General features: G+C 50.1%; 1 long non-coding RNA gene across 1 annotated transcript in view; it reads right to left on the bottom strand.

Annotated features, from left to right (window-relative positions):
* Window positions 1-1216: 1216 nt before the first annotated feature.
* The window catches only part of LOC119962446, a 96843-nt gene continuing 72378 nt past the window's right edge, over window positions 1217-25681 (bottom strand). The window contains exons 2-3 of the long non-coding RNA XR_005459875.1: window positions 25237-25373; window positions 1217-2753 (exon numbers count right to left, since the gene is read on the bottom strand). This is a non-coding gene — a long non-coding RNA (uncharacterized LOC119962446). The remainder of the gene's footprint in view (window positions 2754-25236; window positions 25374-25681) is intronic.

The following is a 25681-nucleotide window of genomic DNA, read 5'->3' as shown; positions in this document are numbered from 1 at the left end:
TCATGGCCGATGGCTGGAGAGCTAACAAGTCACCCCATTGCCTCCCTTTAAGAGGCCTGTTGCATCTTAATTAATTAATTAATTAATCAAAGACAGTCAGCATGGATTTGTTAAGAGAAAGTCGTATCAGATAAATTTGATTGCATTTTTTGAGTAAGGCACAAGGAAGCTTGATGAGGGTAGTGTGGCAGACGTGGTCTCCATGGAGTTTAACAAGGGAATTCTCTCAACTGTAAACACCTGACCCAGAAACAAAAATATGGGTCTAAGTTGTGACATTTTGAGGCTAGTTAGCTTAGATGGTTTGCCCTTCCCCTGGGAATTGGGTGCAATGGTGTGCCACCATTGACAAAAACTGCCCAGGAAAACAGCTCAGGGTGAAGCATCAGCAGACAATGAATCGATTACATTTGTTCATTTTAGCTGCACGAGTAGTAACTGGAGAAATTGGTACTTAGTCCGGCATCTCACAAAGAAAGGAAAGTCAAAGGTTCTGTATTGCATAGCTTTTATAGTTTGCAAATATTGGTACATCCAACTTTTATTAATTCCGAGTTTCTCAATTCAAAATATCTAATAATTTAAAAATTGTTCACCAATCAAATCCTGCTTTTCTGTGTTATTTTGGTTGCTTGACACAATGTTTTGGACAATTAACTCTTTTAGCATGCAGAAAAGGAGGGCATTAACAGTGACTGTTTCTTGAGGATGGTTCTAAATGCATTAGAAATGCTGCGAATAAGGCAATTTAACTCAACTGAGTAGTATGCTATTCCGTCAATTGTTAATTCTAGCTCATGATTTGAATGATACAAGACCATTTCATAGGATCATAGAGTCTACAGTGCAGAAGGACGCCATTCAGCCCATCGAGTCTGTACTGGCCCTTGGAAACAGCACCCTACTTAAGCCCACACCTCCATCCCTCTAATCCAGTAACCCCACCTGAACCTTCTTTTTTGGACACTAAGGGCAATTTAGCATGACCAAACCACCTAACCTGTGGGAGAAAACCGGAGCACCCAGAGGAAACCCATGCAGACACAGCGAGAACATGCAGACTCTGCACAGATAATGACCCAAGCCAGGAATCGAACCCGAGAATCTGAGACCCTGGAGCTGTGAAGCAACAGTACTAACCACTGTGCTATCGTACTGTACCGTGGAAGCAAGATATTGTAGCTTCAATCCATTCTGAAATAAAACAGTACTCTGTGGACTAAAAATAAGATTTATTTGCATTCAATAATTTATTATCAAAACATGGTTGAGAGGAAAGCAGAAGAAAACAGAAATTTGCAACGGGGAGATCATCAGTTTATAGATTTTAAAGTTTGTAAAGTGAATACTCTCAGTGCGGATACTGCAGTTTCAGCAGTGAAATTTATGCTTTGCCTCAGAGTTCAGAATCTCCATTAAAGCTTTTTCCATGCAATCTTGGGAGTTCTTACCTTTGTGACTTATGATGTTATGGAAGGGATCATGCACGGAAAATGTCAATAGAAATAGTAACTGTGAAAGAGAAGAGACTCCTAATTAGTCCCCATTTAGATTTTATGACGGCCTTGAGATCTGCTCATCCTGACAGTAGTATTCCTGTTACATATTGTCTTAGCCTCAGGGAACCATAGGAAAATGCAGATTTATTGTACCTATCATACCAGCATATTTCATTCACCATTATGCGAAACCATTGTACATTGATGCCGGGCTATTTATTACAGATTAAATTGTGGAACCGGGATGGTTTAGTAAGGTTCTGGAGGTATCATTTGTGTCATTAACTGACTCATTATCAGGTCTGCAAATCTCACATCTTCCAGCAGCCTTTGAAAATGAGGAAGGAAGTAATGCTGCTGCAATAATTTTTAATCTTAAAGGTTGAAAGGCTTGTGTTCTTACATTACAGTTTGATCATACGTGGACCTCCTTTCACTCACCTTAGTGTGTCTTACTATTTCCTCTATTTACTCTTCAATATTGCTTTTTCACCAAAACAAGGGGTGACATTTACTTGTTGTGTTGTGCTGTACCAACACAACTCGAAGAAAATTTATCACAGGGAAGTTTGCAAAAGATTCTCTCATCTCGCCATCTTCCATCCTCCACCTTTAATATTTATGATTTACCTCAATTTTTTATCTCTATCTTTGTAGTGTTCATGATGTTCTTCTCAACAAATCTTGGTCCTTTCCTTAAGTTTTTTTGTTAAAATATATAATAAAGGCTGTCAAATATGATTTTGAGGTGTTGTCTGTTTTTTTTATTGTAGGAATGGTCACCATGTTACTTTCGGAATGTTTAATACCTTACAGTATTTGTCTCGTTACCACAAAGATCAAAATAGGAAAACCAGATCAGTTATTGTGATCCATGTATAAAAACATAACTCGTTGCTTTTCAAAATATGAGAGCAAGCTCCCATTGGCATCTTACAGCTCTTATTTTTGTACTCCAATGAATGTTAACAAATGATTCATAATTGTCTGCTGCATGAGGAGCCCAGCGAGGCATCTTCACAGTGAGAGGTCAGAACGCCATTGTATAATTTTACCCAATCATGTACAAAGAAGCAGAAAGATTGTAAGCAGCACGTCTGCAGCCAAATGCATTTAACTGTAGGAGTTTCCCCTGCTGATCGAGTCTCCAGACATTACTGGTTTTTAGTTTTTCCATAGCATTTGGGCTATTAGTTTAGTGGCCCCATCCTCTGCTGCTCTTTCGGTCTCTGTCCACTGTGGTGATATGCATCTCTGTAAATACACAAAGGGTTAATGTAACATATACCACATAGACACTAGAGGGAGCACCAGAGACATGACACACAGACATTCAACCAATAGGTCAGTAAGATAGGACACGACCAATGGGCAGTCACGACACACACAGAGGTGACACAACCACAGGGGGGCATTACACCAACCCATATATAAGGACACAGCACACATGATCTTCCTCTTTCCAGTGGAGAAACTCGATGAGTACACAGGGTTGATTTGAAACACATCACGCCCACCACGTGGATTGTAGAAGACTGGTTCCTCAGTCTGAGTAGCTATAGCAGGATTAACAGGAGAGTCAAATTCAAGTAGGAGCACCGAGAAACATCTCGCTGTTCAACGTACATCTTTTGGCCTCGGGGAGATTCTCTCCGTCAGGCCCGCACTTGGAGTGATTGTCTACTGGTGAGCTATTTTCTCTTGTGCCCCGATTTGCCCCCCTCCCCTTTCAGTCCCATTTTCTGTTTTTGACCCCTCTCCCCTCAACCCCTGACCAGGGGCAGTGCCTATGTCAGCTGGAGGTGCCACCGGGGAGCCTCAGCAGTGCCTGCCTGGTACCCTGGCAGTGGCACCTGGGTGCCAGCCTGGCCATGCCCAGATGGCACTGCCAGCTCGCATGGTTACTGCCAGGATGTGAGTCTGTGACTGCCAAGATCACCAGCAGTGCTAGGGAACCTCTCTACACAAAGGGCCTGCAGCTGAGGGCCTCCAACCCCTGGGATATTCCTACGAGTGCCATACCGCCTGGTCCCTGTTTGTGCCAAAGCCCCAAGTACCTTGGGAATCTGCACATTAGACTGAAGCTTATGCCTCGCTCTAATGTGCAGATTTGCTAAAATGTGATCCCGCCCATTGTGGGCGGGATTCACATCGCAACCTCTCACGAGCACAGTGAGCTAAGACAGCTGGCCTGTAACGCAGAACAAGACCAGCAGCACAGGTTCAATTCCCATACCGGCCTCTCTGAACAGGCGCCGGAATGTGGCGACTCGGGGTTTTTCACAGTGACTTCATTGAAGCCTACTCGTGACAATTATTATTAATAATCTCACGAGGTGTTATAAGTCAGGCAGATCCTGGGAGAGGGGTCTCCCAGCTTTCAACGGCCACGCTGCGCACAGTGAGCTGCTTTTTGGCTCAGCATGGCCGTAGGATCGTGCCCATGGAGCTGAATGTTCTGCTGGGGTGACGCTCCCATCCATCGGTATAACAAACAGAGGCACGCTCACCTCCACATAGCTGCTATTTAATGACTGTTGGGCTGTTAATTGGCTTGCAAGCAGGCCTTCCAGCCTCATTGGGAAGAAGTCTCCCCTCAGAAAACTGCGGCGGGATTCTTCTGTAAGTAGCGGGGTGGGCAACTCTGGCGGGACGGTGTGGCGTGAACCACTCCTGCGTCGGACCGCCCAAAGGTGCGGAATCCTCAACACCTTCAGGGGCTAGGCCCGCCCCGGAGTGGATTGCGCCGGCCGGCCGACGGTATAGGGGCTTGGCGCTATGCCAACCGGTGCCAAAGGGCCTCGACCGGCTGGCGTGAGTTGGCGCATGCGCGGGAGCGCCAGCGTGTGCTGCCGGCATCCCCGCACATGCGCAGAGGGCTTTGTTTCCGCACCGGGAATGGCAGACCGGTACAGCCTCCGGTGCGGAAGGATAGAGTGCTCCCACGGCACAGGTCCGCCCGTGGATCGGTGGGCCCCGATCGCGGGCCAGGCCACCGTGGGGGCACCTCCCCGGCCGGCGCAATCCACTCCGGGGCGGGCCTAGCCCCTGAAGGTGTTGAGGCCAGATCCCCCCGTGCCCCCCCAAGAACCCCGGAGGCCGGCCGCGCCGCCAGGTCCCGCCGGTAAGGACCTACTCCAATTTACGCCGGCGGGACTGGCAAAAAACAGGCGGGACTTCGGCCCATCACAGGCTGGAGAAGTCAGGCAGCTCCGGGGCCCATTGAGTCGAGCCGGACCCTGCCATTCTCTGAGGCGGGCAACGCGACTCACGCCGGGCCGATTTTTGGGGGACTGGAGAATTTGGAGGATGGCGGGGGCGGGATTCACACCAACCCCCGGCGATTCTCCGACCCAGTGGGGGGGTCGGAGAATCCAGCCCCTGTTGACCAATAAAATGGCCAGAAGCTCTCTTGTTCCAACAGTGCCACCTGGCGTAGTGGCCATTGCCAAAACTACAGGCAATTCCAGAAGTGGACATGCAGCGATTGTAATAATCTATATTGGACAAACGGCATGCGGATAATCCTTGAGGAGTAGGAGCTCCCCTGCTAGGGGTGGCTTACCCGTACCTGTATAAAAGGTTGACAGGTCTGGAAATGACCAAAAGGAGAGAGCAATCGGTGAGGCTCTACCGGTACTCCTGCATATAATTGTTGTAAAATAAATGTTGTTACTTTTTGGAAATTTCGATTCCCCATGCCTTGTGAAAGTGTAAAGTGGTGGAACTAGTTTTAAAAGTAAGTGTGAGATATGCAGGGATGACTAGAGCATCAGAGCTGGAGGAAAGGGAGAAAGCCAGGTGAGGGGGAATGACTTTGGGGTTCCTTCGATTGGCATGAGGGTCTGAAATTTAGGCCCATTCAGCTCTTGTGCATCAGCATGGCTCAGAGCCTTGAACACTTCGATTTTTTCCTTTATGAGAGTGGCCAATATCATAGACAGCCATATTTGGGCAGTACTCAAAGTGTGTACAGGAACTGCACACGGACATGCACAGAATGTATGCCACACTTGATAGCATGTGCAGTCAGTGGAGCTAATGTTGCAAAGATGCAGGGAGTTGATACCATTTGGACCTCAGCTGATGATCCCCTCCAGCAATCCAGATCACCATCATCGGCCTTTTGACTCAGGATGCTGCAGGGCCCTGTGACAGAGGCTGCCCCTGAATTAATGCCGGTGCAGCAGTCTCTGGAGGTGCCCCACTGGCACTTTTATGATGAGGGCAATTGCCACGGGCATCTGAGCAAGAAACAGAAGTACTACATAGAAGTGGCCGTGAGTAGAAGCCACTGCATCAATAAAAGCACTGATTGGGTCACTGGGATTTATTTCACTTATTCACTTTTTGCTAACACTGCAAATCTTGACACATGACGATCTGTGAGCTTCCATTTTTGAATTCCAAAACTCAAAAAGAAAGATGAAGTGGTAAAGAAAAGCAAGGCCTTTGAAGAAGAACCATCAGAGTGCTGATCAGATTCTCCGACCTGGCGGGGGGGGTCGGAGAATCCCGCAGCAGGTCTCTGTGCTCACCCATCGGAGCCCCAAAACCTTGTCCCATTGGATGGCCACAACCTGCTTATTTTGACATGCAATTCAAAGCTATTACCAGCTCATTCTGTTCAACTACAAGCATCTTCTGGGCTTTGTTTCTGGCCACTCTTTTTGAGAGGATTATTTAAATTTGCTTTTTTCTTGTCATTTATTTTTTGAAGTGGTTTCCGGCCTGACTGAAAAAATTAAATATCCATTAACCCCTTCAGAGATAGGCCAAAGACACTCTGTTGACACTCAGTGAAGGAACTGCCATGTAAAGCGATAACTTACCTTCGAGATGCAATTGTAGTTTTTCCCTCCTTAAGATGGTTCATTAAATTTATAGATACTGTAAATATTCCGCAGGTAGCTTCTGTTTATTTTACCATCTTCTAGTCAAGGATGGCTCAGAGCCTTGAACACTTCGATTTTTTCCTTTATGAGAGTGGCCAATATCATAGACAGCCATATTTGGGCAGTACTCAAAGTGTGTACAGGAACTGCACACGGACATGCACAGAATGTATGCCACACTTGATAGCATGTGCAGTCAGTGGAGCTAATGTTGCAAAGATGCAGGGAGTTGATACCATTTGGACCTCAGCTGATGATCCCCTCCAGCAATCCAGATCACCATCATCGGCCTTTTGACTCAGGATGCTGCAGGGCCCTGTGACAGAGGCTGCCCCTGAATTAATGCCGGTGCAGCAGTCTCTGGAGGTGCCCCACTGGCACTTTTATGATGAGGGCAATTGCCACGGGCATCTGAGCAAGAAACAGAAGTACTACATAGAAGTGGCCGTGAGTAGAAGCCACTGCATCAATAAAAGCACTGATTGGGTCACTGGGATTTATTTCACTTATTCACTTTTTGCTAACACTGCAAATCTTGACACATGACGATCTGTGAGCTTCCATTTTTGAATTCCAAAACTCAAAAAGAAAGATGAAGTGGTAAAGAAAAGCAAGGCCTTTGAAGAAGAACCATCAGAGTGCTGATCAGATTCTCCGACCTGGCGGGGGGGGGTCGGAGAATCCCGCAGCAGGTCTCTGTGCTCACCCATCGGAGCCCCAAAACCTTGTCCCATTGGATGGCCACAACCTGCTTATTTTGACATGCAATTCAAAGCTATTACCAGCTCATTCTGTTCAACTACAAGCATCTTCTGGGCTTTGTTTCTGGCCACTCTTTTTGAGAGGATTATTTAAATTTGCTTTTTTCTTGTCATTTATTTTTTGAAGTGGTTTCCGGCCTGACTGAAAAAATTAAATATCCATTAACCCCTTCAGAGATAGGCCAAAGACACTCTGTTGACACTCAGTGAAGGAACTGCCATGTAAAGCGATAACTTACCTTCGAGATGCAATTGTAGTTTTTCCCTCCTTAAGATGGTTCATTAAATTTATAGATACTGTAAATATTCCGCAGGTAGCTTCTGTTTATTTTACCATCTTCTAGTCAAGGATATTTACATGAGAAAAGCAATATAAGAAAAGGTTTTCTGTCCAATCTCTGGCCTGCTGCAAGTTAGATATTGGGTAAAGGTGTATTCCAAGCCTTTAGGTCCGGTTTGGAAAAGTCAAGGGCAAGATTCTCTGGCCTCCCTGCGGCGTGTTTCTCTGTGACGGGAAGTGGGACCTTCTGGTCCTGTTGCTATCAATGGGATTTCCCATTGAATCTACCCTATGCTGCTGGGAGGCCTGTTGACAGGACCGGAAGATCCGCTGGCATGAACAGCCAGAAGATCTCACTCTTTGGGCACAATTCTTCCAAAAAGTTTAAAAGTTTGGAAGCGAGCTGAAACTGCCACAAACTTCCCAGCGCTCAGCCCATCAAGACCGTCACCGCAATGTTAATTGGTCCACTTAACCAGGCCCCACGGGCTTCACGCCGCAAATGAAGGCTCGCCAGCTGATTCATCGTGACTGCACTCACCAACCACCCGCGAACAAGGTCCAGCAGCACTTAAACAGTACTTACATAGCCAACCCCGCTCAGCTCGCAGCCATGGCGCCGCTAAGACTAGCGCCATGATTTGGAGATGCAGTCCTGGGGAGGCTCTTGGAGGCGGTCAAGTCCAGGGGACATGCCCTTTTCATCTGCGCATCCCAGACGGTGAGCCACAGGGCAGCCAGTGCCGCCTATGATGATGTGGCAGAGATCATCAGCTCGGAAAGTGTGGCCAGGAGGACTGGCATCAGTGCTGCAAGAAGGTCAATGACCTGCACTGGGCCACATGGGTGAGTTGGCACCCACCCCCCTCCACGCACCCCGCGCCTGCATCCAGCACCTTCTCCGCCCAGTACCGTGTCGCGCCCTGGCCCGCCCATACTGCCCCCTCCCCAAGCCCCTCCCCGAAACCTATCCCACCCCCCTCCCCAACCACACACATCCCACCAGTGCTGGAACAGGCGTGAGGCTAGCAATGCCCTCTCTGTGTCTCCGTACGAGAAGTTGCCCCACAATCATCAGGAGAGGGCCAAGATGGGCAGCGGGGTGCCAGGCATTATAATCCTCACCACCATCGAGGACCGGGTGCTGGAGGTTACGGGGATGGCTGAGGACAAAGTGGTCAGCAATGTGGAGGTTGACGCAAGCCGCAGAGGTGAGGATCCACCAAGATGGACTGTCACACATGAGTTGTTATTGCCATACCAAATGACCCATTCCTCCCACTAATCATATGTCCATTCTCCCGCAGGTCCTCCACTCGATGGTGCTGGCCCATCCGGAGTTGTCCCCCACCCTGCCCTTCATGAGACCACCTCGGAGGAGAGTTCCAAGGATGCCACCATGAACACATCACCGCTGTCATCATACCTCAATAAAATATTATTTAAAAAAAAGAAAACACCCTCCACCAGTGCAGAGATACACACCTCGATGGGCAATGTTAGTGGACAGACCTCTAGGGCACATTCTGGTGAGCACCACACAGTTGCTGATGCACAAATGCGGAGAATCGTAAAGGCTGCCGTGGGACAGGCCGTGACCAACGGCAGCCTTCACGGCCACTTCCGGGATTTTCCCCCCGGGCGGGGCTAGGAGCGCGGCCCCGTGCGTCACGGCGGCGTTGCCTTGACGACGGTCGTCAAGGCCGCACGTCAAGCGCCACAGCGGCTGACGCGGCCGATGACGTCAGCCACACATGCGCAGGTTGAACAACGCCAACCCGCGCATGCGCAGTTGGCGTCTTTCTCCTCAGCCGCCCGGCAGGACGTGGCGGCTTGATCTTGCCGGGCGGCGGAGGGGAAAGAGTACGTCTGTTTTGGACGCTGGCCCCTCCCGAGCACAGCCTTGGTGCTCCCGTGCCAATCGGGCCTCTAGATGCCCCAAACGGGCATCTGGCGGCCGTTTCACGATGGCAGCGAGCAGGTGTGTTTGCTGCCGTGTTGAAACGGGCGTGAAGGCCCGGCCGCTCAGCCCATCGGCCTCGGAGATTCGGCGCTCGCCGTAAAAAACGGCGAGTGGCGATTCGTGGCGTGGGTCGGGCATGGGGGGGAATAGTGGGAGGGCGGGAAAAATGTCGGGAGGCCCTCCCGCTATTCTCCCACCCGGCGATATCTTTTCTCACAAGTCTGTTGAGGCCAAGAAATGAGGTAATAACATTTTTGTAATGTAAAACTATTTGTAAACAGAAGAATATTTATAAACTGAGCTGAAAGAAATGTAAGAGAAGAATACCAACGAGGGATTAATCCAGATAATTTAAAAGTGGCTATGTTGGTAAATCACCAATCAAATATCACAGAGTTCTAGGTTGCTTTACTTGTGAGTCAGATACCTCCATAGTGACAATGGATCTTTTGAAAATATGGAAAGGAAACCATTATTTTTAAGGATTATCGTGAAAACATTTTTGGCAATGAATGAGACTGTAATTTGAACTATGTTCTGCCTTTTCTGTCAAAATATTGAGCAAGCAGACTGCTTCTTGCTGTCTCTCTGTGTTACCAAATATAAAGAGGACATAATAGTTTAAAGCTTGATTCATAGTGGTTCATTGTAGCTTAGCCCATCCAGTGGGAAACCGGAGTAATCAGATTGCATATGTAAAGTAACATTGGGCAACATGTAAAACAGGCACGCAATCTGATTGTGTCAGTTTCCCACCAGGCAAGTTAGATTAAAATTCCCTGCATAGTTTCAGAACAGGAAATATGAATTGATATGAGGTTCAATGATATGCAGCTTCTATCACAAGTAGCATGCCTGTAGACTACTTAAGATGCTAATATGCATAAAACATAATTAATTATTTGACTTATGTCCTCTTATTCATGAAATGTTAATCGGGGCTCCATCTGGTTGTTCAGGTGGTTATTAAAAGGTTCCATGGCTCCATTCAAATAAAAGCAAGGAGCCCTCCCAGTGTCGTCAATCCTGTGGAATACTGATCAACTGTTCACCCATCTTAATGCTGTTTGTTGGATCTTGCTGTGTGCAAAATGGCTGCTGCTCACCTGTACTGACAATCGTCATTGTTATTTAAAGTAATTGATGTGAGGCTTGGATCTAGGTTAGGATAGAGTGTTACATAGATGCAGGTATTTTCTTTCCTTCTATAATTTTACACTCCCACAATCCAAATAGAGGTGGAGAGATGGAAGGGGGTTAAAGAGGGAATTCAAAGCATGAGCTTAGATAGCTGAAGATACGCTATCAATGGTGAGCAAAGGGAAGGGGGAATGCATTAGAGACCAGATTGGGAGGAATGGAGAGTTCCAGAAGGGTTGTAGGGCTAGGGGTGGTTACACAAAGAGTGAGGTGTCTATTAAACATGAGAATATGAATTTTAAATTGAAATGGTTGGGGAGCTAACAGCTACTCTGAATCAACAAGGGCAGGTGAGGTGGGCTAATGGAAGTTGATGGGAGATAGTATTTTGGATGTGCCGAATATTGGAGAGTATTGAGGATGGGTCAGAGTCCCGTGATGTAACCGCATCCCGAGCAAAGCAAGAGGTCATGTGGGCGCCAATTAGCCCACCTTTTAAAAAATTTGAAGCTGGCGGAATGGCTGCTGTGGGGATCCGAGGAGGTGAGTAGCCATCTTTGGCCCTGGGCAGTGAACCTGGGGCACTGGGGTTGCTGGCCACTGCTGGGGGGGGTAGCGGGGGGGGGCAGCCTCAGTTGGCAGGATGGGGAAGGGGTGGTCTGCCATTGATGGGGGGGGGGGGTGGACGTCCCTGGGCTGTGGGGCTGGGTGCCTCAGTGCCCACAGGTCTGCTATGCCACCCCCTGGATCGAGTGTACCCATAACGGGAGAAATGACAGCACCTGCCTGTCAGTCCCACCGATAAGCCCCACTGACCATGGAGGCCTCTGGCTGTGTGGCTGATGGTATTGCTAATAGAGAATTGCCAATTGATGCTCAGTGAACACTACACACTCCCAAGTGGATTCCCATGGGGTGGGCATGCCATGTGGCATCTAGGAGTTATTGCCTAGCATCCCAACCAAACCTTAAGGCCTGGACACTGTGCCTGAGCACTGCAGGAAGCAACCCCACGGACTCAGCTTCCAGCGTCCAAACACCCAGGGGCTGGGCCCCAGCACAGGGGAAAGTTCTGCGACCAGAAGTAGGATGTGTGCATTGGGAACGGGACCAGTGCCTGGTCCAGGTAACATTACGAGCGGGTACAGTATCTGGGACCGGTGACCCGGGGCCCTCGCTGCCGCCGGGGGAGCTTGGGCAAGGTGTGGTGAGAGGCACCCTGCGGGATGGCAGGGGGTGTGAGGGGGGAGAGGGGAGTCATGGGCGACTGGAGGGTCCCAGGGTGGTTGTCTCTCAATTCCTTACAGAAAATACACAGGATGGATGATATCCAGGACCCCGTGGCAGCTGCCTTTGCGGTGCTGCTGGCAGGCCCGGTAGCCAGATACCGGAGAAGGCAGAGGCAGCAGCGTCAACATAGGCTCAAGATGGTGGCCCATATGTAGGCCCCACCCCACATCCCGAGTACCCGGCCCCATATCAGGCCAGGGAGAGACCCAGAGGAGGAGAAAAGCAACGGCCCAAAGTGTACAGGCGTCGCTGATCTTTCGAACAGATGACGGACAGTGTGTGCTGCAGGAGGCACCTGTGCCATGTCCTCGCAGATTTGACACCATGTGTAGGAGGAGGATACTCACTCCCAGTGGCCGTCCAGGTCCCTGCAGCCCTGAACGTCTATGCCTCAGGATCTCAGCGGGGACTCGTGCTGCATTTCACAAGCTGCAGACCACAAGTTCATCCGTGAGGTCATGGATGCCCTGTATGCCTGAACAGCTAACCACATAAACTTTGACCTGCACCAGGCCAAACAAGATGCTCCATCATTACCAGGATACCCCAGGTCCAAGAGCTGATAGATGGCATGCATGCCTTGCGCGCACCGGGCCGTCAGGGAGTGCCCTCAACAGGAAGGGGTTCCATTCCCTGAACATCCAACTCATGAGCGACCACCACATGAAGATCATGCATCATTCCAGGGGGTATTCACGACAGCTACATCCTGGGCAGTCAGACATCCCCTTCCTCTTCCAGGACCAGTCCAGGTTGGCTTTTGGGGGATAAGAGGTACCTGCTGAGGATCTGGCTACTGATGCTAGTACAGAGGCCGGTGATCCATGTGGAGAACTGATACAATGAGGCCCATGGGGCCACCAGGCTGTCAGTGAGCAGTGCTTCAGACTCCTGAAAATGTGGTTCCGATGCCTCAACCGCTCTGGTGGTAAACTGCAGTTTGACTTCCAGAGGGTTTCCCTCTTTGTGGTGGTTTACTGTGTCCTATACAACCGAATACAGCAGTAGGGTGTGTGCTGGTGATGGAGGGGTAGGAACTCTTGTGTTATGCTTCTTCATGTAGCATAAGCTGCTTCCTTGATGTATGCTCTGACAAAGGAAGGTTCAGACTTGGAGATAGGTTTAACACATTCATTGAACAGTGAACAATTCTCCTACTTGAGTTCGACTCTCTTGCTAATCTTTCTATAGTAACTCAGTCTAACCAACCAGTCTGCTCTAAGCCATGTGGTGGGTGTGATGTTTCTGATCTGCCCCTGTCCTTCTCGCTGAATGTCACCTGTGGAAAGAGACAGAGCATGTGTGCCCTGTCCTTTTATAGGGTTGCCCCCTTGTGGTAGTGTCACCTCTGGGTGTCTTGACTGCCCATTGGTCGTGTCCTATTCTATGTGTTCATCAGTTGTATGTCTGCATGTCATGACGTTTCCCTTTAGCGTTTACTTAGTTGTAATGTATTTACATTTACCCCTTGTGTATTTACAGTAATGCATATCACCACATTCCCCCCTTTTTCCGTGTTACATATTTTCTGTGCAGTGTTAAAGAGAATTGAACAAAATAGGTACATAAGTGATGACATGTACAAGTCATGATGACAGTGATGATTATACAATACCAAATAATATGTATGAGTCCAAAGTTCATGAATTTATACGGTCGAGTGGCTGTCTTGTTTTGTCTTTGAAGTGTCGATGTTGATGTTGTAATTTCCTTGTGAACGCCGTCAGTGTCCCTGTGCTTAAGGAACCAGGAAGTCATCAGGATGTGTGCAAATGGACAAATCACTTCGGTGCCTGATTTAGACTTTTTTTCCCTGATGTCATCTGTCCTGTCTGACCTGGACTGGAGGCTCAAATAATCTGGGTAGACTGTCATAGTCGTCTTGCTGTGCACTTTAGCGTGGCAGACTTGCATCGTCTGCTGCTGGTTGCTCAGATAAGGTTGCTGGACCTTCATGGTCTTGTTCATGCAAGTACTGCGCTCTGGAGTCTTGCGTTGCTTCCATCGTGGAGTCTATCAATGAGCTCACTGTGGAGTCTTGTATCGCTTTCTCTCTGGAGTCTGGCATCACTCCCTGTGTGGAGTCATGCAGTGGTCTCGATGTGGAGTCTTTCTGTGTTCTTTTTTTTTTAGAACAGTACAGCACAGAACAGGCCCTTCGGCCCTCGATGTTGTGCCGAGCAATGACCACCCAATCAAGCCCACATATCCACCCTATACCAGTAACCCAACAATCCCCATTAACCTTATTTTTTAGGACACTAAGGGCAATTTAGCCTGGCCGATCCACCTAACCCGCACATCTTTGGACTGTGGGAGGAAACCGGAGCACCCGGAGGAAACCCACGCACACACGGGGAGGACGTGCAGACTCCGCACAGTCAGTGACCCAGCCGGGAATCGAACCTGAGACCCTGGAGCTGTGAAGCATTTATGCTAACCACCATGCTACCGTGCTACCCTGGTGCTACCGTGCTACCCTGGCAGAGTCCAGGCCAGGCCCAGCATGCAGCTGGCTCCCAGATGTTTTCCGAGTTCCTGGAGTTTCTCAACCCACCTGCACAGCCGATGCATCAAGAAACCCAGGGACACAATGACGGGATGAGGGCTGTCTTCCAGACTCTGCAGACGCTGTTAGAGGAGTCGAACCACGTCCACGAGCAGGGAGTGGTGCCGCTCATGGCAGCAACCCAGGCCGACACCGCACGGGTGGCATCCGCGGTGGAGCCAATGGGTCAGGTTATGCAACGCGTTGGGGCTTAATGTGCACGCGTCATCCTCGGCCCTGGACAGGGTTGCCCTCTCACAGGCAGCAATGCGCCAGAGCCAACACGACATTGCCGGCGCCCTGCGGGCCATGGCCGAGTCTCAGCAGGTCATGGCCCAGTCGCAGCACGCCATGGCACAGTCACAGCAGTCGATGGCACAGTTCCAGCAGTCGACGGCACAGTCCCAGCAGTCAGTCGCGGAGAGCATCAACCGCCTGACACATGTGCTGGATGGTGTCGTGCACTCACAGGTTGAGATCGCACAGTCCCTGGCGGGAATGTCTAACTCCCTGGACTCCGTCTCTGCAAACATTCGGATCCTAGTGGATACCGTTGCAGGCCTCCAGGACTGGCAGCACTAGGTGGCGGTGGCGCGACGGGGCACCTCCCCGCTCGCACCTCTGTCCCAAAGTGAGGCCCGGGGGCCACCGGGATCCCCGAGGGAGGAGGAGGTTTCGGGGCCCGTCCCATTAACTCCATCACGGGACGTCCCGGAATTCTCGGCCACCCCCCGTCCCATCCCTGATGCAGCAGGCAGAGCAGGGTGGCACAACATCACCCGAGACGCCCGCAGAACAGCCTGGCCCATCAAGGCCGGGTCGCCCCAGGAAACACTTGCCGAAGGAGAAACAAGTCGAAGGGGGCGATTCGCAGCAGTCCTCCTCCACTCCTGCTGTATCATCTGGGGAATCACTTAGACGTAGTGGTAAGACAACAAAGAGAGACACTGAGTAAGTTGGCACGGGTGAAGGGCACAGTTTAGTTGTAGGGGCTAGGGCACCTGTAAATTATTGTTCACATTAAACGCACTGTTCCACCTTACTTGTAATACCATGTGATTGTTCCACAGCCACAGGAATCGTGATGGTGACCGAGTGTTGCTGGGGTTGACCAGCGGTGAAACTTCGGTGCCGGGTGTGCAGTCCCTTCCCCCCACCCCCTCCCACAGCTAGCCCACGCGGGCACGTGATGGAGTGTCCGTGACGAACTCAGCGGCCACCAAGGTGGATGGTTCAGCTATTGCCATGGGTCAGACTCTCTCTAACGATTCTGAGCTCACAGCTCTTCGCAGAGCGGGCTGTCATCATTCCACATGGCACTGATCACACCCGCTGACACAGCCATCAATGTTGTGCCATACCGTCTGGACCCAGTGGTAAGGGTGATGTCGAAATGGAGCAGTGTACACTGAGAGGGGGTGGGGGGGGGGGGGGGGCGGTGGTGCTGTGGTGGTGGCAGTTGTGTGTTGACCCTCTGCACGACTAGCGATGCAGGTGGTGGTTTGGTGTTCAGCGGGGACGTCGCATACGACGCGTGAACCGTGCTGCCACCAAGGCGTCGCATGCCCACCGTCCTCGCCGGGTCCGTCGTGCCGCCTCCTGGACATCACCAGCACCTGGGTCGTGTCTGCGTGCTGCGCCCGCCACTCCGCCAGCCTCCTCCTCCTCCTCCTCCCTCTCCTCCTCCTCCTCCTCCTCCTCCTCCTCCTCTGTGCTGGCACCACTTCCACTGGCTTCTCCCTCCGCCTCCTGCAGCAGGTCATCTCCCCTCTGCATCGCGATGTTGTGCAGCGCACAGCAGACCACAACAATGCGAGTGACCCTGTCGGCCTGGTACTGCAGGGCCCCTCCGGAGCGGTCCAGGCACCTAAATCTCATCTTCAGGAGGCCAAAGCAGCGCTCCACCACACCCCTGGTTGCTGCATGGGCCTCATTGTATCGTGTTTCCTCATTGGTCTGAGGCCTCCGTATAGGCGTCATCAGCCAAGACCTCAGCGGATAACCCCTGTCGCCTAGCAACCAGCCCCTCAGCCAGGGGGGGACGTCCCTCAAACATCGCAGGGATGTATGACTGCGCCAGTATGTAGGAGTCATGCACACTCCCTGGGAACCTTGCACAGACGTTCATGAACGTCATGTGGGGGTCACATACCACCTGCATATTCATGGAGTATGTCCCCCTCCTGTTTTTGAACACCTCCCTGTCCCCTGCAGGCGGGCGCATGGGGACGTGAACACAATCGATTGCTCCCTGCACCATCGGTATCCCGGCCACGCTGGGAAATCCACGAGCTCGTGAGTCTTGAGTTGCTCGGTCCTCGGGAAAGGTAATGTAGCAGTCCGCGATGGCATAGAGGGCGTCGGTCACATCCCGGATACACCTGTAGACCGATGACTGGGAGATCCCGGAGAGGTCCCCGCTCAGAGACTTGAAGGAGCCGGTCGCATAGAAGTTAAGAGCGAACGTCACCTTGATGGCAACCGGGATCGCGTGTCCTCCCCCCCGTTCCACGTGGGGCGAGGTGCGCCACAAGGTGACAGATATGTATCACCGTCCGCTTACTCAGCCGGAGTCTCCTCCTGCAGGTGATGTCCGTCATTGTTAGGAAAGAGATCCGGACACGGTACACCCTCGGCCTTGGTCGTCGCCTCTGGCGCTGTGGCTGCACCCTCACTCTCCTCCTCCCCCTCCTCCTCCCCCCCATGCTGCTCGACGACTGGCAACTCCTCGGCCCTTCCCTCTGCTGCTGCAGCTGGCCCTGCATCCACTGCGGGTTGTGGCTGTGGATGCTGCTGCATCTCCAAATGCAGTACAGCGGCCCCAACCACTGCGCAGAACATAGCCGTTCTGTTCGCAGACATTGTGCTAACCTACAGAAGGGTGGTGGGGGGCAGAGAATCGGGACATGTTAGACGGAGGTTAGTCTACACCTCGGCAGCCGCCTGCCACGGGATACCTGTGTGTCCCGGTGGCCTGGTCGCGCTGCTGACACGCGGGCAGCCTAACCCCAGGTCAATTTCTGCATCCAACGGGCAGTTAACTACGTCCTCTTCACCGGTGCGTCAGTGGCCTGTGGCCGTAAGCCACAGGGCAACCAGCGGCCGTGTCCTCGTGACCGGCACGCCATGGCATGGTGGCAGACATTTTGTAACCGGGGTTGGACGGGTCACTTGCTCACTCTCTCCCTACCCCCCCCCCCCACTCCCACTCCCCCCTCCGTCTCCCCCACTCCCCCCTCCGTCTCCCCCACTCCACCCTCAGTCTCCCCCACTCCCCCCCTCAGTCCCCCCCTCAGTCTCCCCCACTCCCCCCCCTCAGTATCCCCCACTCCCCCCCTCAGTCTCCCCCACTCCCCCACCCGCTCTTGACCCCCCTCCCGTTCTCGGGGATGCCTTCCCCATTGTGGCCAGACTCCAGCAGTGCGCTGAGCGGTGCGCTCACCTACTCAAAGCTCTCGTCAGCCAGCACGACTGGTTGACGAACTTGAAAAGCAGGTGTGTTGGCCGGCGTGAAAGCATTGCGTGATGACGTCGGGACTTCGGCCCATCCGGGGGGCCAATAAGTTGCGATTCTGGTCATGTCGGGGGGGGCTTTCGAGGCCTTTGCCGGGAATGCCGACGTGTAGTTTGTGTGGGGGACTGGCGTCGTCGTGAAAATATGCGCGGCCCGCTATTCTCCGAACCGGCGTGAGTGCGGAGAATCGCGCCCAGAGTGTAGGAATGGATTGTGCATGCACAGATCGGTTTTCCTTTACTGTGCGCCCTTTTCGCAACTACGCATCCGCGGCTTCTCGCGCATGCGCAAAACACTGATTTGCCGGTTTGCATCTTCTGGAGAATTGCGCATATGCGGCTCCTTTCTCAAGATGGCTGCCAATCAAAATTGCTGTTTGCTGCTGTTGCAAGCCTACCTTTGCATCGTGGTGAGTATTGGCGCCAGTTTTACCGATTTCCTCTGTTGTGTTTACCTCGCAGTAGTTTTCAAACTTATCCAGGACTGTCTGGAAGTCTCTCTTGTGTTGCCCTTTGGAGTACTTGAAGGAGTTGAAGATTTCTGTTACACTTTTACCCGCAATGGTGAGTAGAAGCTTTATCTTCTCAGCATTGGCCACGCCATCCAGATCGGATGCTACCATGTAGATCTCAAACGTCTGCTTGAATGCACGCCAGTTGGCACTGAGATTGCCGTGGTACCTGAGCCTGACCTGCTGAGGAACCAAAATCTCGATCATCTTGTCTGGGTGCCACGGATATGTTGAGTTGAACTATATAGATTCAAGAGGCACTCACTGGTACCATGTTGTGTTATGCTTCTTCATGTAGCAAAAGCTGCTTCCTTGATGTATGCTCTGACAAAGGAAGGTTCAGACTTGGAGATAGGTTGAACACATTTATTGAACAGTTAACAATTCTCCTACTTGAGTTCGACTCTCCTGCTAATCTTTCTATAGTAACTCAGTCTAACCAACCAGTCTGCTCTAAGCCATGTGGAGAGTGTGATGCTTCTGATCTGCCCCTGTCCTTCTCTCTGAATGTCGCCTGTGGAAAGAGACAGAACATGTGTGCTCTGTCCTTTTATATGGGTTGCCCCCTTGTGGTAGTGTCACCTCTGGGTGTCTTGACTGCCCATTGATCTTGACTGCCCATTGATCGTGTCCTAATTTATGTGCTCATTATCTGTATGTCTGCATGTGAAATGAAAATGAAATGAAAATCGATTATTGTCACGAGTAGGCTTCAATGAAGTTACTGTGAAAAGCACCTAGTCGCAACATTCCGGCGCATGTCCGGGGAGGCTGGTACGGGAATTGAACCGTGCTGCTGGCCTGCCTTGGTCTGCTTTTCAAAGCCAGCGATTTAGCCCAGTGTGCTAAACCAGTATCTCCGGTGCTCCCTCGAGTGTTTACTTAGTTGTAGTGTATTTACATTACATTAACGCCTTGTGTATTTACAGTGATGCATATCACCACAGGAACATACGGCCACCGAGGAGGAGGAGGATGAGGAAGCGCCAGACAAGGATGGGCTGGAGGACGAGACCACGGAGGACCCACAGAACCAGCTGGAGGATGAAGGACAGGCATCAGCGGCGCGGGTCCAGCATGCCCAGAGGGCCAGGGAGACCCTCATCCTCACCCGCTTCAAATAGGACATGGCTCATCCATCATCTGAGTAGCTCCCCCACTCACCCCCCCCCCAGTAAACCAACCCCCCCCACCCCCCCCCCCCCGCCACACCAGCCTGTTCCATCCCCATGTGATGTAACCTGGGGGGGGTAGTGGAGATCCAGGACCACCATGCCCGGGGAGCTGGGGCAGGGGATTGGAGGTTGGTCCTTATTGCAGAAGAAAATGTCAGGTGCGGCATATTTCTCATGTGCAATGTGTTTGAATGCTGTGCATATGTGTCCCCAACTGCCCCTGAACCCGTTAGTGCCGCCCCCACCTCCCCCACTTCCCCCCATTCTCCCCCCCCCCCCCACCCACCTTGTTCCAGCCTCCCAGTGTCTGTGTTACATCAGTCCAGGGTGATAGGACTGTGTCGGCGGGTCACTGCCGAAGGCAGGGGGCGTGATGATAACCCGGGGAGAGCTAAGTGCCGGTGCTCCTCAATCTAGTCCAGAGTCTGACTCCTGCCTGTCTGCTGAATGCTCGGTCACCTACACGTGATGTGCCTGGTGGCCTGGGGAGAGGGCGGAGGGAGAGAATGACATTAACAGCTCACATGTGACAGGCCATCTGGGTGGCATGCCTCTGCACCATATGCCAACCTCTAGGTTGGTAACCGATCTGTCCCTCGGCCCTGAACTCCAGGGCTCGTTTCTCGAAGTGGGTGAGGACTCTGATGTCTGGCACCCCGCCGCCCATCAGGGCCCTCTCCTGTATGTTGTGGGCCAACTTGTCTAGCAGGGACACCGAGGGCACATTGTGAGCTGCACACTTTGTTCATTGCGGAGACGGGCAGGGGTTGGGGGGGGGGGGGGTGGAAGGGGGAGGATGGGCACTGCTGGACTTGGGTGGACCGGGACACGGTTTGGTGCTGGGTCAGAGCGGTGCCAGTTGAATTGTCGTTGAGGGGGTGAGGGGTGGGGGGTGCGCAGGGTGGCCAGCAGGGTTGATGCCAGGGGGTTGGTTCCAACCCAAATGTACGGTCAGTGGAGGTTGTTGATCTTCTGACAACACTGGGTGCCTGTCCTCTTGCTGGCACTTCCCGAGCTGACTACCATTGCCACTTCCTCCCAGGCAGCACTGCCTGCCCTGTGGCTGACCCTCCGAGCCCCTCGGGGGAACAAGGCATCCCGTCTGGACTCGACCGCATCCAACAATCTGACCAGACTGGCATCCCCAAATTGTAGCATCCCCAAGGCTTGTCTCCTTGGTGGCGCGGCTGTGTGGGGTTTTCTCTGATAGATTGGTTTAAGTGCTTCCCCCCCCCTTGTTGGTGTGAGGCTGGTGAGTGTGGTCCCACTGAATCAGCTGGCAGGATCATCATTCATGGCGTGAAGCCCGTGGGACCTCGTTAAGTGGACCAATTAATGTTTGATACTGGTGACGGCCTCGCTGGGCCAAGCGCCGGGAAGTTTGCCGAAGTTCCCGTTCGCCACCACACTTCTAAACTTTTCCGTAATATCGTACCCTTTATGTACACTGATATATGCAGTTCTATCTGTCCACCACTTCTTTTGGGTCCTTTACTTCTTTTGTGTTTTGAAACAACTTGCCTCATATCCAAATGTGTATGAGATGCAATTCATTTCAGTGATACATTGGGAAGATTGAAGCCCCGTGCCACAAACCTTTACCGTCATCCCCAATTCAATCCTCCTCTCCCATCAAAGGAAAAAAATAGTCGACAGTCAATTTACTATCTTAACACCCGCCATGAACTCTAAATCCTTGCCACCATTCCCATCCCCCTCACAGCCACTGAGCAGGATTCTCCGCTCCCCCAGCTATGTGTTTCTTGGTGGTGTATCATACGCTGGCGACAGGGATTCTATACTCCCACTGCTTGACAATGGGAATTCCCATTGAAGCCACCCAACACCGCCAGGAAATCCACGGAGAGCGGTGCTCTGCCGGTGGGAAAAGTGAATCACAATGGCCAGAACATTCCGGCCACGATCTCAGTGTAAACCAAACTGTTTGCAACTTTGGTGTGCTGTTCGACTCCAAAATGAGTTCCCATCTCAAAGGTATACTTACGTCTATCTCCATAGCAGAACCGACTTTTACCTCTGCCTCAGCCTTTCTGCTGCTGAAATGTTTATCAATACACCTTTCACCTCTAGCCTTAATTAATTCAATGCTCTCGAAGCCAGTCTCCCATCGTCAATACTCTCTAAACATCAACATATCTAAAATGATGCTACCTATAACCTATCCCCCACCTACTCATCCATCACTCCTGTCCTTGGTGACCCAAGATACAAGAACGTCCCCTAACCCTTTCAATTTAAAATTGCATCCTTATGTTTATCACCCTTCATTGTTTTGTCTCTCACTATTTATGTAGTCTTGAGATTGTTCTGTACCATGGTTTGCATTCACTCCTTAAGATGGATATTCCATAAATGGATACCAAATTGCCTGATAATCTGAAGAGTCTTTTCACGGCTCAAGCCTTCCTAATCATAGAATCCCTATGTTCAGAAGGAGGCCATTTGGCCCATCAAATCTGCACCGACCCTCTCTGTACCTGGACCCACTCACCCAACCCATCCCTTAAACCCACCCAACCTTTACTGGCGTATTTTGTGCAGTTTTGGTGTCCTTATCTGAGGAAGGATGTTCTTGCTATGGAGGGAGTGCAGCGAAAGTTTACCAGACTGATTCCTGGGATGGCGGGACTGTCATATTAGAAGAGATTAAATCGATTAGCATAATAATCATCGGAGTTTAGAAGCGTGAACAGGGATATCATAGAAACTTATAAAATTCTCACAGGATTAGACAGGGTAGATTCAGAAAGAATGTTCCCGATGGTGGGAAGTCCAGAATTCGGGGTCATAGTTTGAGGATAAGGGAAAACCTTTTAGGACTGAGGTGAGGAGAAATCTCTTCACCCAGAGAGTGGTGAATCTGTGGAATTCACTATCAAAAAACGTAGTTGAGGCCAAAACATGGCGTAATCTCACGAAGGAATTAGGTATAGCTCTGAGGGCGAAGGGGATTAAAGGATATGAGGGGAAAAGCGAGATTGGGCTATTGAGTTGGGTGATCAGCCGTGATCATAATAAATGGCGGAGCAGACACAAATGGTCGAATGGCCTCCTCCTGCTTCTGTTTTCTATGTATGTTTCTATGTATGCTTTTGTGCAGACATGGGACTGGATTCTCCGCCGGCGGGAAGCTCCACTTTGCCGGCAGCCCGGGGATTTCCCGACGGCGTCCCACAATGGGAAACCCCATTGACGAGCTGACGTAACGGGGCATCTGGCGCGGTGGGGTGGAGAATCCAGCCCATGGCATGCCTGCAGTATTGCTCTCCCAAGAATGACAATCACTGTGGCTCTGCCACAATTTTTAGTCTCCCCGGGCTTCCAAATCACCAAATCAATGGCCTGGAAGCCCAATTTGGTGCCTGTGTGTTTCTTTATGTGTGGAGAGGAAGTCAATGCTTGATCACTAACCTTCCCCATGTCCAGGTTTTAGCCAGTTGAGCAGCTAATGAAACTGACTATCATCTTTCAAGATGAATGCTTTCTGCCAACTACAGACTGCTGGGCTCATATGAATGGTCTATCCCAAGATAATAGTGAATGTTTATTGAAGTCTCTAAGCGACTTCTAAGGCATTAAATTGAAATGATAAATGTTTTCTCAGGATCAAATTTGAAACCCTAACATGTTCAGTGGATTTAATTTCTTTGCTAGTTAAATTTATCTGATTTAGAAACATTTTAATATAAGTTATGCTGAGAGCCTCTTGTGGCCAATTAGTCAAACAGATCCCCAAAAAATGACAGCTCTTCTGTTGTTTATAAACTAAAATGTGTTAATAACTAATATGATTCAATCAGGTTTTGACCCCTACTGCATGTCATGTGGCACCCGACACATAAAGCGAGTCGGAAACATTTAGGCAGCAAGTGGGCAAAAATGATTAATCTAACAGTAATTCATTGCTAAAGTGGTTCATTTAATTGGAAGGAATGCAATGGCAAAAATGGATCAGCTCTGGTTTCTCAGCTTTGTTCAACTTATTAGGTATAGCTTATACAGACCAGGTTTTTAGATTAGGGGATTTCTGTGCCAAAATTAGAGCCTATCACTAATGATGATCAGCAATTCAAGGGGTGGTGGGATTTTATCGAGTTCGTAAGAGCAGGAAACATGACCTATGCAATGACTGAATTAGGCGGGATGTGAAAATTCAATTTCCCAATGGTGGGTTTGAGATGCAGAGATTAAAGTAACAATGTATCATGCCTCGCGCCGTCCTGTGTGCATGTAACATATTTGCATGCAATGAATTCTCATTAGCATCAAACTGTTTTTAATTATGTTCTGCCTTCATGATAAAGACAGCGGAGCATAATCTCATGGTACCCGGTTCACAGTTGGTAAAGGTGGTGGACAGCAGTTGCCATTTGCAGCTGTGTCTGAGGTCAGGAGGTTTTCTTTGTTGAATGTTGTGGCACAGTTGGAGGTGAGCAGGAGAATGACATGGAGGCTGGGGATCATCACGGATGAGTCAAGGGTGGTGGTGGGGTTGAAAAATTAGAGTTCAATTGCATAGAGAAGTGGAAGTGAGATCCAAGAGAGGACAGAAGGTGGCATTGGAGATATAGAGGAATGAAGTGGGACGGACCTGGTGTGGTGGAGAGTTGGTGGGGGCAGTCAGTCAAGACAAGAAATGGAGGGCCCTAATGGGCGGTGTCAGCACTATTTTGGGTCTATCGTAGGGTGTCGAATGGCAGAGTCCTAACAGGGTTTTGAGTTCACCTACAACATTTCAATTATCCCTGCTGAGAGTGAGCTTGGACAATCTACTTTCCAATGCATTTAAGGCAGTGCCAGCTGGGCCCACAGAATTACGAGTCCAACATTGGAAACTAACACTAACATTCAATAAATAGTTAACAAAACAGCACAACATTTTTTCTTCCACAATAAAGGAAATTTCCCTAACTCCTCTGTAACCATCATTGTGTGCCATCCATGAGGCGTGCCAGCACATTTAGATCTCTGACTAAGCTAACCTCAACAAATAATGATGATGCACACATGCATAAAGTGAAACCAATGTAATGTGAAATATTTACAAGTGAAATTTGAATTGGAAGAAACATCCGTGCCATCTCTGTGCTCTCAATAAATCTTATGCTAAAGGCAATGGAGTTGGGCAGGCACAAAGCTTTGGCCATGATACAGGGCCTCCCTGTTTAACCAGGAAGTTATTTTATAGTATGCCTGGAGCTGCAGCATTTTTAGCTGGGGCAGGTTTAACCATTGTAAAGCTCCCACCACTGTGGAATCTCCTGTACACACCGCCGGCACTTAAAATTTCACTTTGAGTCATGAGGGGGACGAGAGAAAGGCAAGAGAGCAGACAGGGTACAGACTTTCAATTGAGCCGTCATGAACAGCTTGCCGCTGATAAAAATCCACCCTCAGACTTTTAATAGTTTTGAAACTTAAAACTCCTTACGATCATATTTATCTTCAAGGATCCAATTAAAGCTGATAAAATAAAGAATAAATCCAAGAACAGTTACATTTTATCCAATTCAATTATGAGGGATTTGGTTAAACCTTTCAAATCCTGCAGCATTTTAAAGTTATTTAGGTGTACACATGTCAGGAACGGGATTACTGCTGTTTTGGAACAATTTCTACAATGTACTTTATCCAGTTACCTTTCTTCCATCTTCCTTTGCCCAGTCCATTCCAATGTTACTCCAAGAATTGCCTGAGAATGCCCAGGGCAGCATGCAAAGCCTGCGTGAACACAACTGACGACTGAAATCAAGTCTCATGGTTTCCCATAGCTTTACTGTAAAAAGAAATTATGGTCAAGATTCATACCAGGAAATGTGCTTCATAGTTCAAATCAATTTGCGCAACATAAATATTGAATTATTCAACAATTCAAATTAAGCAACTTAAATAAACCAGAACAAAGTCAAAACTATTTATGTTGGCACAAAATATGCAATACATATGGGGTTTGAAAGCAGTGTTACATTTTTAAGAAATGACACAGATAAATTTGATTTTCTAGTATTCCTGAACAGAATGCATTACTGTTTTTGATGATGGTCATGCCACAAAGCTTGAATGCATTTTACTGTTGATCAAAGA

This window comes from Scyliorhinus canicula, chromosome 2 (assembly GCF_902713615.1).
Source record: "Scyliorhinus canicula chromosome 2, sScyCan1.1, whole genome shotgun sequence".
Taxonomy (NCBI): domain Eukaryota; kingdom Metazoa; phylum Chordata; class Chondrichthyes; order Carcharhiniformes; family Scyliorhinidae; genus Scyliorhinus; species Scyliorhinus canicula.
This window is presented reverse-complemented; position numbering and strand designations above follow the sequence as displayed.